We start from the raw sequence: 22,446 nt of genomic DNA, 5'->3' as shown, positions 1-22,446 counted from the left end.
GACGCACGGGAACCATAGAAACGGTGTTTGGGTGCAGGTGAGCGGGTTTTACTACACGCTCGTTGGCTGCAAAATGCACATCTGCAGTCGCCTTGCAGGGAACTGACAGAGCGAAGCATTGGCGGTATAATTTATCTGCCGTTAGACCAGGATTCGAACACCGGTCTCTCGCGTGAAAAACCTAAGATTCCACTACTGAGCCACAGGGAGGAACACAAAGGCTTTCAGATGCGTCAACATGTTTTCTTCGGGGTTTGCTTGCAGGCGTGCGTGTATATAACAGGCTCGTTTGCTGCAATATTGATATTTCCAGTCGCCTGATCAGGGAACTGAGAAATGTGTGAGAAATTGATGTCAGTTCGGTCTCTAACCCCGACCGTCCGCTTCCAACGTCCCTTGTGAACGGCGCAGTTTGCGCGGCTCAAACAGAAGGAGAGAGAAAGCTAGCCCCGTGACCGTCCACTCCTGACATCCCCTGTGAACGGCGCGGTTTGCACGGCTCGAACAGAGGGAGAGCGGGTATCATCCCCTAAGCAGGCAAAGCAAGCGGGCGCACCGGCGAGCTTTGCGGGTTGGGGGGGGAATTGGGCGTCTTGAAAAAGACACCCGGCTCTTTTAGTGAAATGAGAGTGTGTGTCGCGGCGGCGAGCACACACACATACACAAAACACAGTAGCAGAGAAAAAGGATATATAACGCCGGAAAGCGTTAGCAGGAACGGCGACTGAAGGCGGCGAGTTGTCGACCAGCAGCTTCAGATCTAGCACTAATCCCGCTGAGTGCTTGAATCAGACGGCGCGGCTTCCTCTCTAGGATCCAGCGATGCGTGGGCTTCGCTGAAGAGATGAAAAACTGACCAAACCAGCCTCTCGGGGCCGTATTTATAGCCCAGCCCCACCCGCTTTCGGCGGGACATGACGTATTGGGCGCGAAGCACCCTCATTGGTTCTGACGTCATGAGGGGCCTCTCTCGATAGGCTGATGCAGTTGCCGCAGAGCAGCCAATGGGCGCGCGAGCTGCCTCGCCCATGTCTGCATGCTGCTGCAATGCGTTTTACATTATTGCAAAATTTAGGATAATTTTTGGCTTCAATATCTCGAGGAAAAGAGGTTTTCCCCTAGCGTAAGATATTACGCAAGTACGAGAGAACCTCTCGTAAGAGAACTCATTCCTTCACTCATTCATACTGTAGTAGCAGTCCATAGAACAGAAGCCATCAAACTCTTTGTCTGAATAGAACGCAGTCTTCTTTCCATTGCCGCAATATCCAGTGGTGTTTTTGTAGATGAATCCACAGGCATCACACCTGGTGAGCTTAAACTCCACCCTGTATTATTTCCTCACATCTGGACTGACAGACTTCCAGTCAACGATACCTAAAAGGTGAAAAAAAAAACCCTGAATTAATGCAAAAAACTGAATTAAATATATTAGCTTAACTTGTTCATTTCATAAAAGTAATACATATACATACTGTCCAGCCAGGCAAAGTGAGCTTTTTTTTTTTTAGAAAACCTGGATGGTTGATGATTTCATTGAACTTTCTGCACATTAGTGACCATAGACAGTAAAAAAAATGGACACAGCGACCCCATAGACTTCAACGGAGAAAAGTGAAGTCAATTAGAAGCACTCACTTCCTGATGGCTGAGCGTACTGCGCAGACTCAAACTGAGCTTGACGACATAGATGTGACGTGAGCAAACTGTCTGTCTTCTAGTAGCTGTGCCAAGAGAAATCTGAATCATTCCCTTCCGAATCTTGCAGAGATGGAGAGCGTGAGTAGGAGCTGTCCATGAGCTAGGAGCAGAAGCAACTTTATGACTCTCTATGGGCTTCCCCCTTGACTTTATTGGACTTTATGCCTCCACGTCCCCCCGATTGCCCGCAAGCTTCTCCTCCTGTCTCTACGGTAATTTCTCTACTGACGCAATCGTTAGCCTATTTTTACAAAAACTGCTTCTACGAGGCCATAACGTAAGATACAAGGTAATGGAACCTTTTATACATTGTCGTGTTTCTTTAGAAATAAACAATGGATAAATAGAGTCTTTAAAAGCCTCAGATGTAAAGTTATTCGCTGTCAAAGTGACGCCAAAATGAATGGGAGTCAATGGAATGCTAACAGCAGGTGATGGCTTGCTAACCAATGGCGGCCCCCGGGGAAGGTACGCGTTCCGGGTGCTGGATTACCCCCTTGCTAGTGACAAAGTGTGAAATGCTTTGTCTCCTTCTTCATAAACAACATCTAGAAGAATGTGACTGAGCACCTCTGGTTGTAGCTGAAAAAAAAAAATATGGAAAAACTATTTTAAAATATTACATTTCTCCAAAAATAGTTAAAAAAACAACAACTTAATATTCAACCATCAGCAAGGCTGAAAATGTTTTCAACCATTCAGTCCATGGCTGAAACAAACAAACAAGTTTTTATATGTGCATTAAAAAACGTTTATACATGTGATCAAAGTAACATTTCATTTCATTCCAAGAATCTGCTGATTTGATTTCTTTTTCAATCATTATAGTCATTTAAGCTCTAATGTTTTTTCATTCTCATAATTTTCACTGGCCATGTTTTTAATTTATTTTTTACGTTTTATATTTTAAACTGTTTAACATATCAGATTTGACTTCACACAGGCCTTCAACCTGAGCATTTTTTCTGTGCCTTTTCCGATCTGTAGGAGACCTAGAGAGAGAGTGCGCGCGCGCGCGAGAGAGAGAGAGAGAGAGAGAGAGAGAGAGAGAGAGAGAGAGAGAGAGAGAGAGAGAGAGAGAGAGAGATTTGCAAAGTGCTAAATGTCATTACTTTAAATTTCTATTAGAATTAGAAATTACCCTGAGCCTTCAAGCAGCAGTACACACCACACCACCACTTCCTTATTCTTGACATATTAGCCTTGGAAGAAAGCAGCCATTACTACAATGTTATAAATTCTGTTTTTATACTGGCTTGCAAAACAAATGTGTTGAACAAAGATCTGAAGACTCACCTCTGAAAAGTCAAAAGCCACCCCCAGAGCACCCCCTGAAATTCAAAGGCTACTTGTTTAGACCTTTTTTTATTTGGTTTCTAAATGAAACGTCTCGGTTACGTATGTAACCCTCGTTCCCTGAGTAGGGAACAGAGACGTTACGTCGGATGACGACGAATGGGGTTTCGCTTAGAAATCCTATCACCTTCGAGTATATAAAACGAGCCAATGGCAAAGAAATGCCATGGGTCTGCGGAATTTGCATAGCGTAACTCCGCCCCACCCTGGGAGTATATAAGGAAGTACACTGGCAACATGCAGATATGTCTTCGCTGAGGAGCCGAGACTGAACTCAGGCGTTCCAGCGGTACAGCGGAAGTGGCAGGGAGACGTAACGTCTCCGTTCCCTACTCAGGGAACGAGGGTTACATACGTAACCGAGACGTTCCCTTTCGTTGTCACTCCGAGTTACGTCGGATGACGACGAATGGGGTTCCCAGTGAAATCACGCCACCTCTCGACTGTCTTCCAGTGCCCTGCGTAAGTCTGAGCTCCCTGTCGTGAGACTAGCACGGACGAAGGAGTCCTACCTAACACAGGAATACCAAGGTACACTGGGAAGCATATCCAGTGGAAATATGCAATCATGCCCAACCCGAAGGGGGGGACTTGGAATACACATATGACCCCGAAGGGCTGCATACAGAGTAACACTGGGGTGTCCAGCCGCAGGTGGAATATTTCAACCCCAGGGGTGGCAAGGTGGCTTGCCAAGGGAAAGACACATGCTCAAAGAGGCTTACAGTGGAATACACATGTGGGGGTCACCCGGAGGGGAACCATGCACATGGAGGCACCTAGCCAAGCGCGGAAGCTGCCGGTGGCATAACTCTGGCGTTGACGTTGTCAGTGCTGGAGGAGACTCAGGGCTTATTAGGCTCACCTGAGGAGAATATCGCACGTATCCCGTCCGTGGAGAGGAATGGCGAGCAAGCGAAGACACCTGAGCAGAATCTCTTACCGGCTAGTTGAAGCGAGTACATGAGAAGAAACTGGCTCCACTCGGAGATTATAGAATCTCGCAATTTGTTAGCCAGCCTGCAGCTCTGCAGATGTCTGTTAGCGAGGCGCCATGCGCTAGAGCCCAAGAGGATGCCACACTCCGGGTGGAGTGGCCCGTCACACCAAGGGGGCATGGTCGACCTTGCTGCTGGCATGCCAAAGCAATGGCGTCCACTATCCAGTGAGACAACCTTTGCTTGGAGAGAGCCTTTCCCTTCAGCTTCCCACCATGACAGACAAAGAGCTGGTCTGAGGTCCTGAAACACTGCGTCCTGTCAACGTAAGCGCGGAGAGCGCGTGCTGGACAGAGCAGTGCCAAGGCTGGGTCTGCCTCCTCCAAAGGCAGCGCTTGCAGGTTCACCACCTGATCTCGAAAGGGTGTGGTGGGAACCTTGGGCACATATCCAGGCCGGGGTCTCAGGATCACGTGAGAGTTAGCCGGCCCGAATTCCAGGCACGCTTCGTCAACCGAAAATGCCTGCAGGTCCCCTACCCTCTTGATGGAGGCCAATGCAACCAGGAGCGCTGTCTTCATTGACAGGAACTTAAGCTCCACTGATTGCAGAGGCTCAAAGGGAGCACTCTGCAGGGCAGTTAAAACCACTGAGAGGTCCCAAGAGGGTACGAGGGGAGGACGAGGAGGATTCAGTTTCCTGGCTCCCCTCAGGAACCTGACGATCAGGTCGTGCTTTCCTAAGGACTTACCATCGACTGCGTCGTGATGTGCGGCAATGGCGGCAACATACACTTTCAGGGTGGAGGGAGACAGCCTTCGCTCCAACCCTTCTTGCAGGTAGGAAAGCACGACACTGATGGGGTATTTCGTGGGTTCTAGATTTTTAGAAGAACACCAGTTGACGAAGAGGTTCCACTTCAACGCATAGGCATGTCTCGTGGACGATGCTCTAGCGGAAGTGATGGTAGCCACCACCGCTGGTGGTAGGGTACTCAAACCTACCTCGTCCCGTCCAGGAGCCACACGTGGAGGTTCCAAAGATCTGGACGAGGGTGCCATAAGGTGCCCCGTCCCTGAGAAAGCAAGTCCTTCCTCAGAGGAATTGGCCAGGGAGGTGCTGTCGCGAGGAGTACTAGTTCTGAGAACCAGGTGCGGTTGGGCCAATACGGGGCAACCAAAATGACCTGCTCCTCGTCCTCCCTGATCTTGCGCAAGGTCTGCGCAAGAAGGCTCACTGGGGGAAACGCATACTTGTGGAGGCCCCGCGGCCAGCTGTGCGCCAGTGCATCCGTGCCGAGCGTGCCCTCGGTCAGGGAATAATACAGGTCGCAGTGGGACGAGTCGTGGGAGGCAAACAGGTCTACCTGTGCGTCCCCGAACTGATCCCAAATCAGCTGAACCGACTGGGGATGAAGTCGCCAATCTCCAGCGAGAGGCCGATGCCGAGACAGCTTGTCGGCCGACCTGGTTCAGGTCTCCCGGGATATAAATGGCACGAAACGACCTCAGATGCTTCTGACTCCATATGAGGAGGTGGCGGGCGAGTTGTGACATACGGCGGGAGCGCAGACCACCTTGACGGTTGATGTACGCTACAGTCGCGGTATTGTCCGAACGGACTAGTACGTGTTGACCCCTGAGCAACGCATGGAAGCGGTGCAGGGCAAGACGTACAGCCAACAACTCGAGGCAATTGACATGCCAAAGGCGCTGGGGTCCTGTCCAGGAGCCCGCGGCAGCATGTCCATTGCACATGGCGCCCCAGCCCGTGGTGGAGGCATCTGTTGATACAACAACATGCCTGGACACTCGTTCCAAGGGCACTCCAGCCCGAAGAAACCTGAGGTTCGACCACGGGGTGAAGGTCTGACGGCAGGTCGGAGTCACTGGAACTCGGAGCGTGCCGTGGTGCCATGCCCACCTCGGGACTCGATCGCGAAGCCAAAACTGAAGTGGTCTCATATGAAGCAACCCGAGCGGCGTGACTGCGGCTGCGGATGCCATATGCCCAAGGAGCCTCTGAAATAGTTTCAGTGGGACCACATTCTTGCCCTCGAACTGACGAAGGCAAGTCAGCAGTGACTGCGCACGCTCGCTCGTAAGCTGCGCGCACATGGCGACCGAGTCGATCTCCATACCGAGAAAAGTGATCCTCTGCACTGGGCAGAGTTTGCTCTTCTCCCAGTTGACCCGAAGGCCCAGACGAGCTAGGTGCCGGAGCACTAGGTCCCTGTGTTCACAAACCTGATCTCGAGAGTGAGCTAGAATCAGCCAGTCGTCGAGATAGTTCAGGATGCGAACCCCGTGTTCCCGGAGGGGAACAAGGGCTGCCTCGACGACCTTCGTGAAGACGCGAGGAGACAGGGCTAGCCCGAAAGGGAGAACCGCGTACTGGTATGCCTGCCCCTCGAAAGCAAACCGTAGAAACGGTCTGTGTCGAGGAAGAATGGAGACATGGAAGTAGGCGTCCTTCAGGTCGATCGCTGCAAACCAATCCTGCGGCCGTATGCACTCGACAATGCGTTTGGCCGTGAGCATCTTGAACGGCATCCTGTGAAGGGAGCGGTTCAAGACACGCAAGTCGAGGATTGGCCGTAACCCACCGGATTTCTTCGGTACAATGAAGTAGGGGCTGTAAAAGCCGGACCTCATTTCGGCTGGAGGGACAGTCTCGATCGCACCCTTCGCCAGTAAGGTAGCAACCTCCGCTCTCATAACCGGGGCATTGCCACCGACCAAAGTGAAGCGGACTACCCTGAAGCGGGGAGGAGACCGCGCGAACTGAATCGCGTAGCCGAGCCTGATGGTCCTCGCGACCCAGCGGGACAGCCTGGGAAGCTCTAACCAGGCTTCCAGGAACTGTACCAGCGGGGTCATATGGACCACAGACGTACCCTCGGTGGTGCAGCGAGGCGGAATGACCGGCCCAGGCATGGGTGGTATAGCGGCCCGGTGCGGGGGCACGGTCATTAGCCGCGTCCTGCCAGAGGAAGCCAGGGGAGGACCAGCATCCCACTGGGGCGTGCTCTGGCAGGGGACTGGCGACAGAGGGGGACGAGAGTGGCGAGGCTCGTGAGCGGCGCGCACTGTCATCCGGACACTCTGTGTGCTCAGAGATGGGGGAGTGAGTTCTTTCTTTAACCACATTAGGGTGCTGCTCGTCATGGACAGGGTGGGAAAAACCAAGGATTCTCCCCCGGCCCTCCACCGGGGGAAGGAGCGGCCTGCTACCGTCTCCTGGGAAGAACTCAACGCCATCTCTGAGCAGCCCGTCTCAAGAGCGCCGCTTGGCCTGGCGTTTAGCGGGGCGCGGGGCGGGAGACAGGGCGGTGCCACCCTCCTCGTGCTCTGGGCCAGTGAAGGCTCGAGGGGAGGAATCGCAGAGGGGCGGTGTTGGCGGGAAGCAGGCTAAGGAGACCGCACGGACAGATGACCGTCGGTGCAGAAAGTCCTCAGCCTGCTTATAGAGTGATCGAAGACTGTTGGGCGCAATCCTCACCCACACCACCGACCAGGCTGCCCGTCTCAAGAGTGCTGCTTAGGCTGGCGTGGCAGACTAAGGGGCGGAGACGGGCAGGACCGCCCTCCTGCGACTTGCTCCTGCTCAGGGCCGGTGAAGACCCGAGGGGAGTAGCCGCATGGAGGGGCCTTGGCGGGAAGCAGACTAAGGAGACCGCACGGATGGATGACCATCGGTGCAGGACCCGAGTCTACTTCAGGTGGTCGAAGCCACACCGCCAAAGAGCCCAGCCCGGGACATGGGGGAGCTTAGAAATGAACTCTAAGACACCCCTCATCAACCTGGCTAAGCCCATGTCTGGACCACACTAGTGGACATCACCTGACCCAGGATGACGCAGATACTGATGTCGCCTGAGCGAGGTCAGCAGTGTGCGTGGCGGAACAACCAGGCCGGGCATGGGAGGCATAGCGTCCCAGCATAGGGGCGTGGTTAGAGTTTCCACGTTCTGCCAGGGTTGGCCAGGGAAGGACTAGCGTTCCACTGCGGCCGGTTCGGACAGAACTCCCGGGACAGCACTGCATCGAAGGCGCAGGCGACACACAGCACTGCATGACCGTGCCACGATAGTGACAGGGAACATACAGACCATGATCGCCGTGCGATCGAAAGCAGCGAAGGCGGAGGACACCTGCGGGCCGCGAAAGTCACGTGGACTCTCACGGAGCGCAGGCGTCCTGATGCACGTCCGGGAGAAGCTTACAGCGCTCGGTGGGAGGGCGGGGCCACTCCAGCCGATGCTTTCAGCTGCCCGGGAAAGCATGGCTGACAGCTCTGGATCGGTCCCGGCAACGATGGCACTCCCGTGGGAGGCAACGCAGTCGAAACTTCATTTCCAGAGGAATCAAGCCCGCCTTGTGATGCTGTGAGTGCATGACACCATCCGCCAGAGCCCCGAATGAAACACTGGGTCCCCGAAAGAAACCAGGCACACACGGAAGCTCCACGGTTTGCGATGTGGAGGGGGGTGTGGCCCGAGGAATTGACTTGTCGGTTGTTGTGCCACACCGAACCCTCAGATCACCCTGGCCACCAGCCAAAGTATCCCTTCTCGAGGAAGAGATAAATTGGGGTGTGGCAGAGGGGACTCTACTCACATGGAGATCATTGAGTCTCGATCTATAAACATCGCGATGGTCATGTTCCCGCAATGAAAACATGACTCATCAACGAGCGCTGCCGAGCGTGATTAAGCCCACACGCAAAACAGCGCTCGCGACCGTTAGGCAGATGAATCACGCACACACATCTAGGAAATAGAAAATACACGGGCGAACCGTCTTGAAAAAGACGTGCCGCATGCAGCTCTTTTAGAGAGTGGAAAAGCTCAGCAGAGTGCTGAAGCGCCCAGGGAGAAACACACTCACTGTCGGCAGATTACTGCACAAATCAGCAGCAGGAAATGCGATCTCGCTGGAAAGCGCCGTCACACCAACACACTGAAGAGCCGCTCGTCTCGAAGAGATTTGAGATGACACTCAGAAGGCTTGTGGAGTGAAGTACTGAACTTGGCTCCGAAGCGAAAACATATCTGCATGTTGCCAGCGTACTTCCTTATATACTCCCAGGGTGGGGCGGAGTTACGCTATGCAAATTCCGCAGACCCATGGCATTTCTTTGCCATTGGCTCGTTTTATATGATGTTTTATTAACAAGGTTCGGGAGGAGCACGTTCAGATAATTAACACAAGTGGAAAGCACTCAGCAATCAATGGTGAGAGGTATAAATACCCAGCAGTCTCACCTCATTCCATTGACAGTTTTTTCAGCATCCCTCCACCACCCCTTCTCCACACTTCTAGTACTAAACACTTACATACGGGGGGAGTACTCTGGGTTCGGGCTAAACTCCGAGCTCGGAGCCCTCCCTCCGGACAGCACGCCATATACGCATTAAACTTACCCATTCAAATTATATGTAAGTGTGAACTCGTGAAATACTCGAAGGTGATAGGATTTCTAAGCGAAACCCCATTCGTCGTCATCCGACGTAACTCGGAGTGACAACGAAAGGGAAATGAAAGCGTAAGCGAAAGTTCTACTAGAAAGACTCTACTGTCACGTCATTAATTCACAATTACACGCTACCAATCACAGCCTGACATCAAATATATAAGACTGTTCTTACCGCCCCATTTTGTTGCCTGCAGGTGTCGTAGTAAAGTTTCAGCTGCCAATTACGCTTCCATTCAATTCGCAGAAACAGACGTTCACTTACTCGCGTTTCGATTCCAATCATAACAACACAAGTCATATCGTTGATTTGATCTCAGCTCTCAGCAACTTTCGCGGTGCGCGAGTGCGACACGCTTGTGTAGGAAACAAGGACGTGGCGGCTGAAATTTCACGAGAGACGATCTCTTCACAGGGTAGTTCAAGGCTTTTACGTTGGTAGGCGCTTCCAGCGGCCACTGTTTACATGTTCCCATTACTATGATTAAACTTCATTCAGGTAAGTATAAACTTGCTCTTCTGCTCCCTTCATCAGTGGTAAAGATCAAATGGTGACTATGGTGAAGTGGTAGTTTTCTTAAACTGCCGATACATGTAGGCTACAGCAGTCTGCAACGCAACATACTCACTATAACGCTTTAAAAAGTAGGGCTGGATAGCTCGCTGAATGGGTTGTAGTAAGTGTAAACAAAGATTCACGTAACTGATTTCCTCAGCGAGCGCAGAGGTAATCTGTTTTTAGCGTTGTCGATTCCACCCACTCACGGGTAGTTGCAAAATTCTAACAACTGGGTTGCTGAATAGATTTAAATTAAGCTTAAGAGCAACTAAGTTATTAAATCGGCTTTATGTATGCCATATTCACAGTCCGCGCTCCTCATCTGCTCATTCACCACGTGAGAGTGCCTTCTATCTTAAAGGAGCGGTAACTGTTTTACGCCCTTCTCTGATTTGGTATTGCTTCGGCATTTATGAGATGTTTTAGCCAAATCACTTCCCGACCGCCGGGAAAGTTATTATTTAAAAAGGGTTGTAAAAATTTGAAAATGAAACATATAAATATGTCCATATCATAAAGAGAAGCTGAACTTTAAAGCAAGTTGGTCATTGGATATTATGCGTATGCCGTTGTAGACATGGTTATGAAGGGTAGGAGTTATATGTTGCAGGAGTATTTAATACATTGGAAGTAAGTGATACATTTACGGTGCTCTACAACTGTTCTACTGTTTTCTTTTCATATCAAGATCTTTTAATACTTATATTTAAATTATTCACTTACATAAATATGGTGCAATCGCTGTAATACAAATTTTCTCGGTGTCTACTTAATCCACCGATATGTGTCATAGAAATATACATTTATAGGTAGTTGATATTAAATGTACAAAGGCAGACTAGGATTCTCAGGTCAAATGTCACAGACTAAAACGTGCTTAACACCGTAGAACTATCCGTTACAAGTTTAGACCATACAATTCAAACCAATAGCCAGACAAATCACAGTCAAGAAGACTCGAGTGACATTATATTTACTCATCTGTATGATTTAAATGTTCACTTATTTTTCTGTTCAAGGGACTCCCTTGGTTGCCATGGCCAGTGATCTCTCGGCTGTGAATAAAACTTCACTCATACAAGAGCAACTAGAGAGTAATGTCAGGCGTGCGCTGCACAGCTGAGAAATACATTCTACGCTTTAAGTCAACAACAGAATATCTAGAGTGATTGAGGTTGTATTTTATCGGTATGTATCACCTTACTTCAGGTAAGTATCGAACTAATATTAATAAGAATACGATTTAATGGTTATTTAAAATGAGTGAAAAAAAAAACAAAACAAACAAACATGTATCTCTTCAAGGCAGGCTCATCTCTCATCTGTTATCACTGGCACTCAGTACTAATTAAGCGATCCGATCAGTCGCTTTGCTTAATCCAGCTAGACCGTATATATCAGAAGATTCCCTTATTTCCCATCCTGATCAGGGCCAGTTGTTCCAGTTGTTGCTCTACAACTACAAAATCGATGTGTGGTGGGTACTTCAGTGTCCCCAGGGTGCGTGTGAGGGGTTTTGCTTGGAATGCCCCAAAGATATTTTAATATACTGTTCTGGAATTGTCATTGCATTCTGTTTTGATATGCTATAGATCATATTCCGGGAGCTGGATTTATGTGACTTCGGGGTTTGTGATGCCACTAATCCAGAGGGAGTGCCGCTCAGTCTCTCTTAGCGTTGTTGCAGCCCTTTAAAATCATCCTCTTTAAATTAAGTCTTCCATGCTTGAAGTTTGAGCGTTGTAACTTTTCAGATGTTGTTTATGCTTTAACAGCAACATTACAGAAAAGTGAAATTCATTTAACCCCTCTTTTATTACTTCCCATCCGTTATGGTCTCTTCTCTTCCTATTTTCATATTCAGATTGTAGCCTACTAAATGCTCAACAAGCCCTCTCAACCCAAAATCGAGGTTAATTTCTTCGCTAGCTACTGGTGGTGGTTAACGATCCATACATTTATCATACTTCCGCTTTTCGCTGCTAATTCTGTTTAGTTATACACGCAGTCAATTTCTTTATCTCGTTCTTTACCGTCATCTCAGCCCATAATTGATTAATGAGTATAGCTTTGTAAAAATACCATAATAACAACACTCCAAGGTTATTCGTATCCCTGCTTGCTTATGTCTATCATGACTTTCTTTTGCTTGCTTTCTTCTTTGGCTTTCTTTGGCTTGCTTTCTTTCTTTGGCTTTGGCAAGCCTTTGGCTTGCTCAGTTAGGGATATTTTGGGGATATTTAATTAGAATTTTATCAGTCAATAAATTTCACTAGAAACAAACCTTGTTGTATTATTTTAATTTAATACCATGAAGCTGCTTTGATACAGTCTGTATTTGAAAAGCGCTATACAAATATATTTGACTTGACTTTCGTTTCTGATATCTGCAATAATTCTAAGTCTATCGCGGCTTCTGAAATTCTACGATTACTGTTTTTTTATGGCCAATCGTGGCCTATTTCATTAATGCTATCGAAGCTTTCGACTTAATTTTGTTCTCGACGCATGAACTCTGCCTATCGAGGCATCACTAGTATGAGCTTTCATGATTGTACTCTAAAGGCAAATATTTCATGGTCGATCGCGACCTTAGTTCATAAACGCATATCGTAGCTTTCCTGATTGTAATCATCTTAATGTCATATCTCTGCCTATCGTGGCTCCTCCGAAAAGTCGCCCTGGCTTCAGCCTTTATCATTATAAATGTAAGGTCAATTATGGACCTATTTTCCGATCACTGGTTTTGTTTCATGGCTAAACGTAGCCTATTACATTAATGTTATCAAAGCTTTCGACTAATCTTGGTTCTGATGTATGAACTCGGCCTATCGGGGCATCGGCCTATCGGGGCATCGGCCTATCGGGGCATCGGCCTATCGGGGCATCGGCCTATCGAGGCATCGGCCTATCGAGGCATCACTATTGAACAAGCTTTTATGATTGTACTCCAAAGCCAAATATTTCATGGTCGATCGCGACCTTAGTTCATAAACGCATATCGTAGCTTTCCTGATTGTAATCATCTTAATGTCATGTCTTTGCCTATCGTGGCTCCTCGAAAAAAGTCGCCCTGGCTTCAGCCTTTATCATTATAAATGTAAGGTCAATCATGGGCCTATTTTTCGATCACTGGTTTTGTTTCATGGCTAAACGTAGCCTATTACATTAATGTTATCAAAGCTTTCGACTAATCTTGGTTCTGATGTATGAACTCGGCCTATCGAGGCATCGGCCTATCGAGGCATCGGCCTATCGGGGCATCGGCCTATCGGGGCATCGGCCTATCGGGGCATCGGCCTATCGGGGCATCGGCCTATCGGGGCATCGGCCTATCGGGGCATCGGCCTATCGAGGCATCGGCCTATCGAGGCATCACTATTGAACAAGCTTTTATGATTGTACTCCAAAGCCAAATATTTCATGGTCGATCGCGACCTTATTTCATAAACGCATATCGTAGCTTTCCTGATTGTAATCATCTTAATGTCATATCTTTGCCTATCGTGGCTCCTCGGAAAAGTCGCCCTGGCTTCAGCCTTTATCATTATAAATGTAAGGTTAATCATGGGCCTATTTTACGATCACTGGTATTGTTTCATGGCTAAACGTAGCCTATTATATTAATGCTATCGAAGCTTTCGACTAATCTCGGTTCTGATGCATGTACTCAGCCTGTTGAGGCATCAGCCGTCGAGGCATCACTATTGAACAAGCTTTCATGATTGTACCCTAAAGCCAAATATTTCATGCTGATCGCGGCCTTCATTCATAAACGCAAATTGTAGCTTTCCTGGATGTTATCATCTCAACGTCTTATATCTGCCTCTCGTGGCTCCTCGGAAAGTCGCCCAGGCAACAGCCCTCATCATTTATAGATATGGTCAATTACGAACCTATTTTATGATCACTGTCATTGTTTCATGGCTAAACGTAGCCTATTATGTTAATGCTATCGAAGCTTTCAACTAATCTCGGTTCTGATGCATGAACTCAGCCTATCGAGGCATCACTATTGAACAAGCTTTCATGATCATCGCAGTCAATCATGGCTTCTTGCTTTATTTCGATCTTTACGTCAACTCAGCCCATAGCTGATTAATGTAGAATAGCTTTGATGAAAATACCATATTTAACGCTTCAAGGATATTCGTATTCCTGCTCGCTTATCTTTATCTTGACTTTAATTTTGATAGCTGCAATATGTCTAAGCCTATCGCGGCTTTTGAAACTCTACAATCATTTATTTATTTATTTATTTATTTATTACGGCCAATCGCGGCCTAATTCATTAATGCAAATTACATTTAATCTCGGTTCCGACGTATAAACCCAGCCTATCGAGGTATTTGCCTATCGAGGCACTGACCTATCGAGGCTTCAGCCTATCGAGGCACTAACCTATCGAGGCTTCAGCCTATCGAGGCACTAGCCTATCGAGGTACTAGCCTATCGAGGTACTAGCCTATCGAGGTACTAGCCTATCGAGGTACTAGCCTATCGAGGCACTATCTTATCGAGGCACTAGCCTATCGAGGCACTTGCCTATCGAGGTACTTGCCTATCGAGGCACTTGCCTATCGAGGTACTATCTTATCGAGGCACTTGCCTATCGAGGCACTAACCTATCGAGGTATTAGCCGATCGAGGCATTTGCCTATCGAGGCTCTAATCTATCGAGGCATTAGCCTATCGAGGCATCACTTTTAACGAGTTTACGATCGCATTTCAGTCAAATATTCATGGCCAATCACGGCTTTACATTAACGCACATCGTAGCTTCCGTGATTGCATCATCCCAATACGTTATCTCGGCCTATCGTGGCTACTCTTAAAGGACAGCATTATCATTTATTAAGGTAAGGTCAATTGTGGTCCTAATTTTAAGTAAGATGGGACTAATGCATATGCTATTGAAATTTGTTCTCATTTATATTTTATTTCTCTCTTGCTTCATACCTCGGATGTAGGCTATATGCATCTTAAAATCTCAGCCTATCAAGGCTTCATTTAAAATCTCCACCACAAGTTTCGCGGCCAGACGTGGCTTTTGTTCTTGGTTTAAAGATGATTAGCTTAGTTCACATATAGTGTCATTTCCACACTCGATCTTGGTTAAGTTACTAATCAATCATCTTTATCTCAGTGTATCTCGTAGTTATAATTTCTCACATATAGATATTAACATTAAATAAGCATTAAAGAAGTTGTCTAATTGTCTTTCCTATTTTATTAATTCTCCTGCATGCTTTTCAGAATCCTCATAGGTACGTACGGAATTCATCTCATATTTCTTTTTTTGGGGGGTAGGCTCCGCCCCTGCCTCTATCATCAGGCAGGACCTACAAGCTAACTTTCAGACCCGGACGGAGGACGGGGCCTACGCCAAAGAACTGAGACGGAGCTTGTCGTGCATCTATTTTATTTTGTCTGTAAAACCTTTCATAAAATAAATTCTATCTCATTCGAGAATCCTCCTGAGTCTTTTTGGTAGAAATGAAAGCGTAAGCGAAAGTTCTACTAGAAAGACTCTACTGTCACGTCATTAATTCACAATTACACGCTACCAATCACAGCCTGACATCAAATATATAAGACTGTTCTTACCGCCCCATTTTGTTGCCTGCAGGTGTCGTAGTAAAGTTTCCCCCCATCCTCCCCACCACCACCAGAATGGCTCCCGTCCACTCGTCAGGGGGTAGGCTCCGCCCCTGCCTCTATCATCAGGCAGGACCTACAAGCTAACTTTCAGACCCGGACGGAGGACGGGGCCTACGCCAAAGAACTGAGACGGAGCTTGTCGTGCATCTATTTTATTTTGTCTGTAAAACCTTTCATAAAATAAATTCTATCTCATTCGAGAATCCTCCTGAGTCTTTTTGGTAGAACTGATGTTACTATCATATAAAAACTCACCATGAGCACAAAGACTCCACAATTATTGGAGGAATGCTGCATTGGAATCTCCTGGGTAAGGTTTGCAAGCAAAGAAAGAAATGGAGTAAGGAAAAAAAGCAAATAAGCAAGAAAGTAATTAACTGAATTGTGTGCTAGAAGAATAAGTGATGATTCAAAAACTTACTGGAAGATCCTTACAGGAGATCTCAGTCCAATGGCCAGGAATGACAGTCTGAGCAACCCTCCTATTAAAATATACCCAAATAAGCGACCATAAAATTATGCTTATAATTCACATTGTTTAAATTCACATTTAAAGATGCAGTAAGTGATTTCCGAGAAATTATGTTGAAATTCTAGATCAACAAAACACACCTCTACTTAAAAGGTATCTCACCCCTATCTTTATAGCTCTGCTGTCAAACTCATGAACAGACTATACAACACAGTCCCCCATTTTGATTGTGTACGCCCCTTACTGTTTATTGGTTTTAAGTGTTTGGGTGCTTTCAACTTTAATAAACTTAAATTACCTAATATATTTTAATACACATCAGACATCATTCCCACAAGAAAAAAGAAGAAGAAAAAAAAATGCTGAATGGTTTAGAACTGAACCACACAGCAGCTGAGAACATTTGAACAAGAACTGTTCAACTGGAACTTCTGAACATGAACTACTGAGCTATGTAAAAGACCTGTACACTTGACTTTATCTTCCATCACTTAGACCACTCATGCAGAGTGAATCAAGAAAAAAACACCTGTTTCAGCTTTGGACACAAAATCTGAAAATGGTTGTTAAAAACACAAAATATAGAAATCAATTTGACATGCATCAAAATGTCTTGATGACTTACTGTACACAAAGCATCCAGTGTGACACGATGGAAATAGAATGCAGTCTTTTGCAGAAGCATCAACCTATCACAAATAAATATAATACAAAATGGTGCATAATGTTAATTATGCTCTGTGAAATCTTTTTGGCTGCTTTGAAAGAATGCTTACAACATCTTGCAACATATAAAATGTCAACAGCAATAATACATCGAAACAGTCAATGAAATCCAAAGTATGTATGATAAACAACATACACGTTTCTTCATAAAAGCCTTTTGCATTTTTTTTTTACGCTACACGCAAAGATATTTTACCTGCAAGGTTTGCTGAGGTCTTCAATTTTCTTGAAACAACAATTCAGAATCTGTTAAGATACCACAGCTTCACTTAAAAACAGGAAAAATTTTGAAAAGTAAATTTGATCAAAGAAAATTAAGATGATCCCAACTGTTGCCTCCACATTGCGTTGCAATCCCAAGGTCTGAAAAATCTTTTCGCATCAGGGTTGTAGACTAAACACGTGCCACATGTTCACTCCCATTTTGCTCTGGATCTAAAACACGTGTGAGCTATTTAGAAAAAAAAAACATTATGAACATTCATTACAAAATGTTTGAGGCTGCTCATTCCTCAGCTTATAAGATTTCAACCTTCATAGAGCAATCACCTTTTCTTCGCTGAAAGGTTGCTCCCAGCTGGTCTTGTTGGGCATTACATCCTTCAGCCATGTCACAGACGCCTTGTTTGTACTTGGCTCATCATCCATTTCAACTGTGCTTTTACTTAAAGTCCCTAGCAATAAAGCGTGTCATCTAACACCAGTGTCAAATAACATTTCTGGAAAAGCCAATAAATGTGATAATGACATTAAATTGCATTATGAAAAAACAAGTTTATCTGCAACTGCTTGTCCAGGGCACCCTGAGTGCAAGCAACAGCCTTGGTAAGCTGTTTAGCAAACCTAGTGTTTATTGCAACATTGCAGTGGTGCAACAGGTTTCGCATAAGGAACACGTGGTTTGTTGGCTTCATAACATTTAGGAAGTAATTGTTTTTTCTCATTTGAGAAAACAACTGCTCAGCACACTGATAATTAACTCTTCCAGCCAACTTAGTCACAAGCTGTATTTTATGAAGTTTATCATGGGGATCCTTTGTGTTGTTTTCATGGAATCTGTCAGAAAGTAGTGATCAGATGAGCCAGTTAATGGATGCCCATTCACATCAGCAGGCGTTTCCCTCTCTTTGAGCCATTTCAATGAAATTTTAAGTCTTCCCTCTTCTGCTGCAGCAATATTGGTATAATTTGGCTCCAAAAGCCGACCGTCATGTGGGCTAAAGGGAATCATGTTTGGATTATGGAGATTTGCATGAGAGGAAAGTCCTCTTGCAGAGTCATAAATGGTTATGTTGGGAAGGTGTTTCCAGGACAGCAAAATGTCAGTGAAGTCCCTTGGACAGTGGTGGCCCTCACCAGGACTTTAATGCTGGTAACGACACCGCAGGGACACATAACAACTGCCCAGCCACCTAAGTGATAGATTGTTTAACATTATTATTTTTTACTTTAAGTGCTGTAATCATTAAAGAAATAAAGAAATCTATGTTCATGTTTTCTATTATAAATTAAGATATATCAGTGCACACAAACCTGATGCACCCCAAACCTTTTGAAAAATGTTGTCATATGATGATCTTCTTTGCATTTCACTCCTCAGTCTCATTATGGGGTCCATCTTTGAACCCTTGGTATCTAACCCACTAGATGCACAAAACCGTCGGACAGCAGCCACCTATGAATTAAAAACAACAACAACAACAAAACATTCCCAATTTATTAGAAATAAACAAAGACAATAGAATACTGTTATTAAAAGGTAAACAAGACAACACCTCACCTTCATGACTTGAGGCTACATGCTGCGTTTCGGCGCCACCTACTGGTCCGGAGATACGAAAATCGCTATTTTTGCTTATAACTTCTGAGAGCTTTCTCCAAAAATCATAAAAGTGGTCTCGCTAGATTCAGGGCATCATGCCGAGTCGACTGATATCCAATTTTTACATATCAACCATTTTATCAACCATTTTAGGCCTCGTCCATTTTTAATTTTGTACCAAAATGCTGTATGTTATGAACGCATGAGCATATTGTTACGAAACTCGGTTTGGGTCATCATGCCCTGAAGGAGCCTGAGAAGTTTCAAACCAGCGCGACCTAGATTTAAAATTAAATTTTATTTTCAAATTTTCAAATGCTTATAAATCTGGGTGTGGTTGACTTATTTTCACGGGAGTCATCTCCTTAGATTTCTGAATCCTTGCCAAGTCCAATGATACCAAATATGCTAGGTTTTGCCTTACAGTTTGTGTAGCATTGTGATTTAGCACTTAAAAAACATTTGCCAATATCTTCAAAACCGTTTTGAAGTTTGGAAACAGGTCGTTGGCTGCACACAAATGTCAAAATATTAATAGTAAGTGGTAAGAAAATGCAAACAAAGTCAGTTGTGGGTCATTTTTTACGAGTTTATATATATAAATGTCTATAACTCCAAAGCGAAATGAGATATTTTCTCCAAATTGACACACACACATGTATGGGCTCACTCTGAGGACACATAATACCAGTTGTGGGATTGTGCCTCTTGTTGGAGCTATAATATAACAAAACATGAAATTTTACATTTTATTAAATGCTGTATATGCAGCCCCTGAATTGGGACACAGCTACTGTGTCAGTGTGTAAATCCAAAATTAGATGTGCACGATGTGGTGGGGAGCATGAGTTTGGGAAATGTGAGGAAGGAGTAGGATTGAAATGTTGTAATTGCAGAGGTGGTCATAATGCGGCATACAGGGGTTGTGAGGCGAGAAAAAGGCTGTGGAAGTACAAGAGGAAAATATAAAAATTTAAATAACGTATGTTGAAGCAGTAGATACTAGAAATAAGCAGAGTAGAAAAGAAAGAATGGAGCATGGTAAAGGGATTGAAGGAACAGGAAGAGTATCCTAATTGGTGAGGGTAGAGTGTGATGGATCTGAATCATAACAAAAAAATTTGTCCATCGCCCTAAAACAGGGAGCAAAGCGGTCTTCAAATTGTGAGTCTTTACTGAATCTTGCTTACACAAGAAAAAAAAAAGTGATCAAGCCTCATTAGAGAGGAAAAGGGCAAAAATTGTAACAGTTAAAAAAAATCATATTCCATTCTAGCCTAGAAATATAGATGCACCTTAGCGGCAACTAGGGGCTAGAGTCTAGCAACTCTCCGTTGGCTTGTGAGCTGGAAAAAACAAACTCTAGTCAGGCCAATCACATCGTGTATAGAGGCGGTGGGTGGGCTTAACATAATGACGGCAGAGTTGTGATGGTTCCGCTTGAATTTCGACTTGAAAACAAAGAAGATAGGTCTTTTGAATCGGCTTTGGCCGCGACTCTGGAAGATTTAGAGTTAAGCTTTTCTTTGAGAAAAGAACAAAGAACGGCACTGAAGTCATTCTTAAAAAAGGAAGATGTGTTCGGAGTTTTGCCGACCGGATACGGCAAAAGTTAAATCTATCAACTAGCTCTGCTGGTGGGAACACGCTCTGGTTGGTTGTAGCGCTATCCTATTACGTGCAGAGGGAATTTGAAAGACAACCGTTTATCCCGCCTCTCGGATTGAGCCCTGCCAATGGTGTGTTCCCAGACCCAACATCTTGATGTGGGTCTGGCTTGTCAGGCTAATTCCATCCAGGTTACATCACAGGAAATAGCCAGTATTTAAAAAGGACACAATCGTGCTTGAGCCTCTAAAATTGACAGAGGACCAAAATCAGCAGCACTTTTCCAGGGTACAAACAAGCTGTGTCCCAATTCAGGGTCTGCATCCTTTGAAGGCCGCATCCTTCGAAGTGCGTGGCCAACGCGGCCTTCGGAGGACGCACCAAGACTTGTTTAAAGGGGAAAGTATATCCGATTGCGTCATAGCGGCACGATGAAGGCAGTCCCAATTCAAAGATCCTTCGAAGACTCCTTCAAAATGCGTCCTGCAAATGCGTCCTTCTTTTCCGTGAATGCAGGATACATCAGAAGGATCCTTCGCAGCCTTGCTTACCCCCAGAATTCATAGCGCGCTGGAGACGAAATTGCCAGATTACACTTTTGAATGTAAGTATTAGGTTTCAATTTAATCGAGTAATTAGATGTATCTAATGATAAAAATGAATGTTACCAGTATGTGATTTGATATAGAGGGTTTTCACAACATGTCATCAATCCGGAAGTCGGACATATTGGAAGCACTGAACGTAAACAATGCCACTGAACTGAATGGACTCGCAAATTTGGCTTATTATTGCTGCTGAAAAATGGTCGTGTTTTGGTCTGTACTAATCGGTCGCACTGGGAAAAACATTTGGAGTTCTATAGACTCTCAAAAGTTAAAGAGAAGAGTGCAAAAACTGATGAAAGGACTACTGCGTTTTGAGCCTGCTGCAGAACTCTAGGAGGCTGGTATGCACAGCTTTTTTTTCGTGCTCTTGTCTCCACCGGTTTCAAAATTCAAAAATAATAATTTTCTACTCGTCCGGCACTTTGCAACAACACAGCCTTGTTTCGGGAGTGACTTTCAGCATGTTTCCTATAACAACGTCCGACGTTCACATTTTACGTGGCGTGAGAAAGTCACATAAACCACACGAAATCCGATCAGAGCGTTCAGACTGAAGCGGATTTCCTGATATGTGATTTGAATAGGATTTCAAACCACATATGGATGTAGCTTGAAACGGATTTCACGTGATTTTTTTTGCTGTTCACGTTAGCTAATTCTGATCAGATTTCAATTGGATATGAACAAAAATCGGATTTGGACTGACAGTCTGAACGTAGCCTATATCGGCAAAAAAACAGAAGGAAGAATTGTCGGGTCGTCAGTCCATGACTAAGAAGCTAGCTCGTTCAGATCTTTACCATATATTTACTGGAGTTTGTAAAAATTTTGCGCTCTTTCCTGCTTACTAAGTCCTTCTTCTAGCAGCTTCCATGTGTTTTTTCCGTGGTTTAGATGTCATAAGTTTGTGTAACAATGTGTTCAGTAGTACATAAACATCCGTTTAAACATCCGTTTATACATAAACATCCGTTTAAACATCCGTTTTTAGTAGGCCTACATTTACATCCGAGTATCTCCAAAATGGCCGCGCATCCGGGTAACTGACCAAACCGTGATGTAGGCTTATATTGGGTGTTTCTCAAAACCAAGAATGCAAAGAACGGACTTGTGTTCTTGAGGAGAACGCTCTTGCTAGTTGTTCTTGGAAGAATGAACTCACAAGGTGACGAGCACACAGAACGCCGCTGACAGTTTGAGACGATGTGTTCTTGCTGGTATTGCGCAATAACACCCCCGCACAGACGCCGTCTGCATACCCAAACACAACGAGAATTATTGACGGTAACAGCCAGGCTTTAACGCCCAAGCCTACCCCACAGCTCAAGGGATTACTCTACAACTGTACACTATGTGATGTATATTCATAACAATAAAGCTACCTATGCTGGAGATTCTCACTTCCGAAAACTTTTGAGCGCATTTTCGAAAAATGCCAATATTTGAAATCTACACAGTTGATTTCTCGCATCAAATGTTCTCAGAAGTGAATTTAGTGATGAAATAGCGTACGAAATTGT

The 22,446-nt window shown here is 45.5% G+C and overlaps 1 long non-coding RNA gene across 1 annotated transcript; it reads right to left on the bottom strand.

Moving 5' to 3' along the window:
• Positions 1-1,123: 1,123 nt before the first annotated feature.
• Positions 1,124-17,220, bottom strand: LOC308698076. Its single transcript, XR_014031026.1, has 5 exons — positions 17,085-17,220; positions 16,788-16,851; positions 16,112-16,172; positions 15,946-15,996; positions 1,124-1,377 (listed from the first exon to the last, which is right to left on the bottom strand). It is a non-coding gene; the product is annotated as an uncharacterized lncRNA (long non-coding RNA).
• Positions 17,221-22,446: the final 5,226 nt, after the last annotated feature.

The sequence above is a fragment of the Scardinius erythrophthalmus genome (assembly GCF_964197995.2).
Source record: "Scardinius erythrophthalmus genome assembly, chromosome: 11".
NCBI lineage: Eukaryota > Metazoa > Chordata > Actinopteri > Cypriniformes > Leuciscidae > Scardinius > Scardinius erythrophthalmus.
This window is presented reverse-complemented; position numbering and strand designations above follow the sequence as displayed.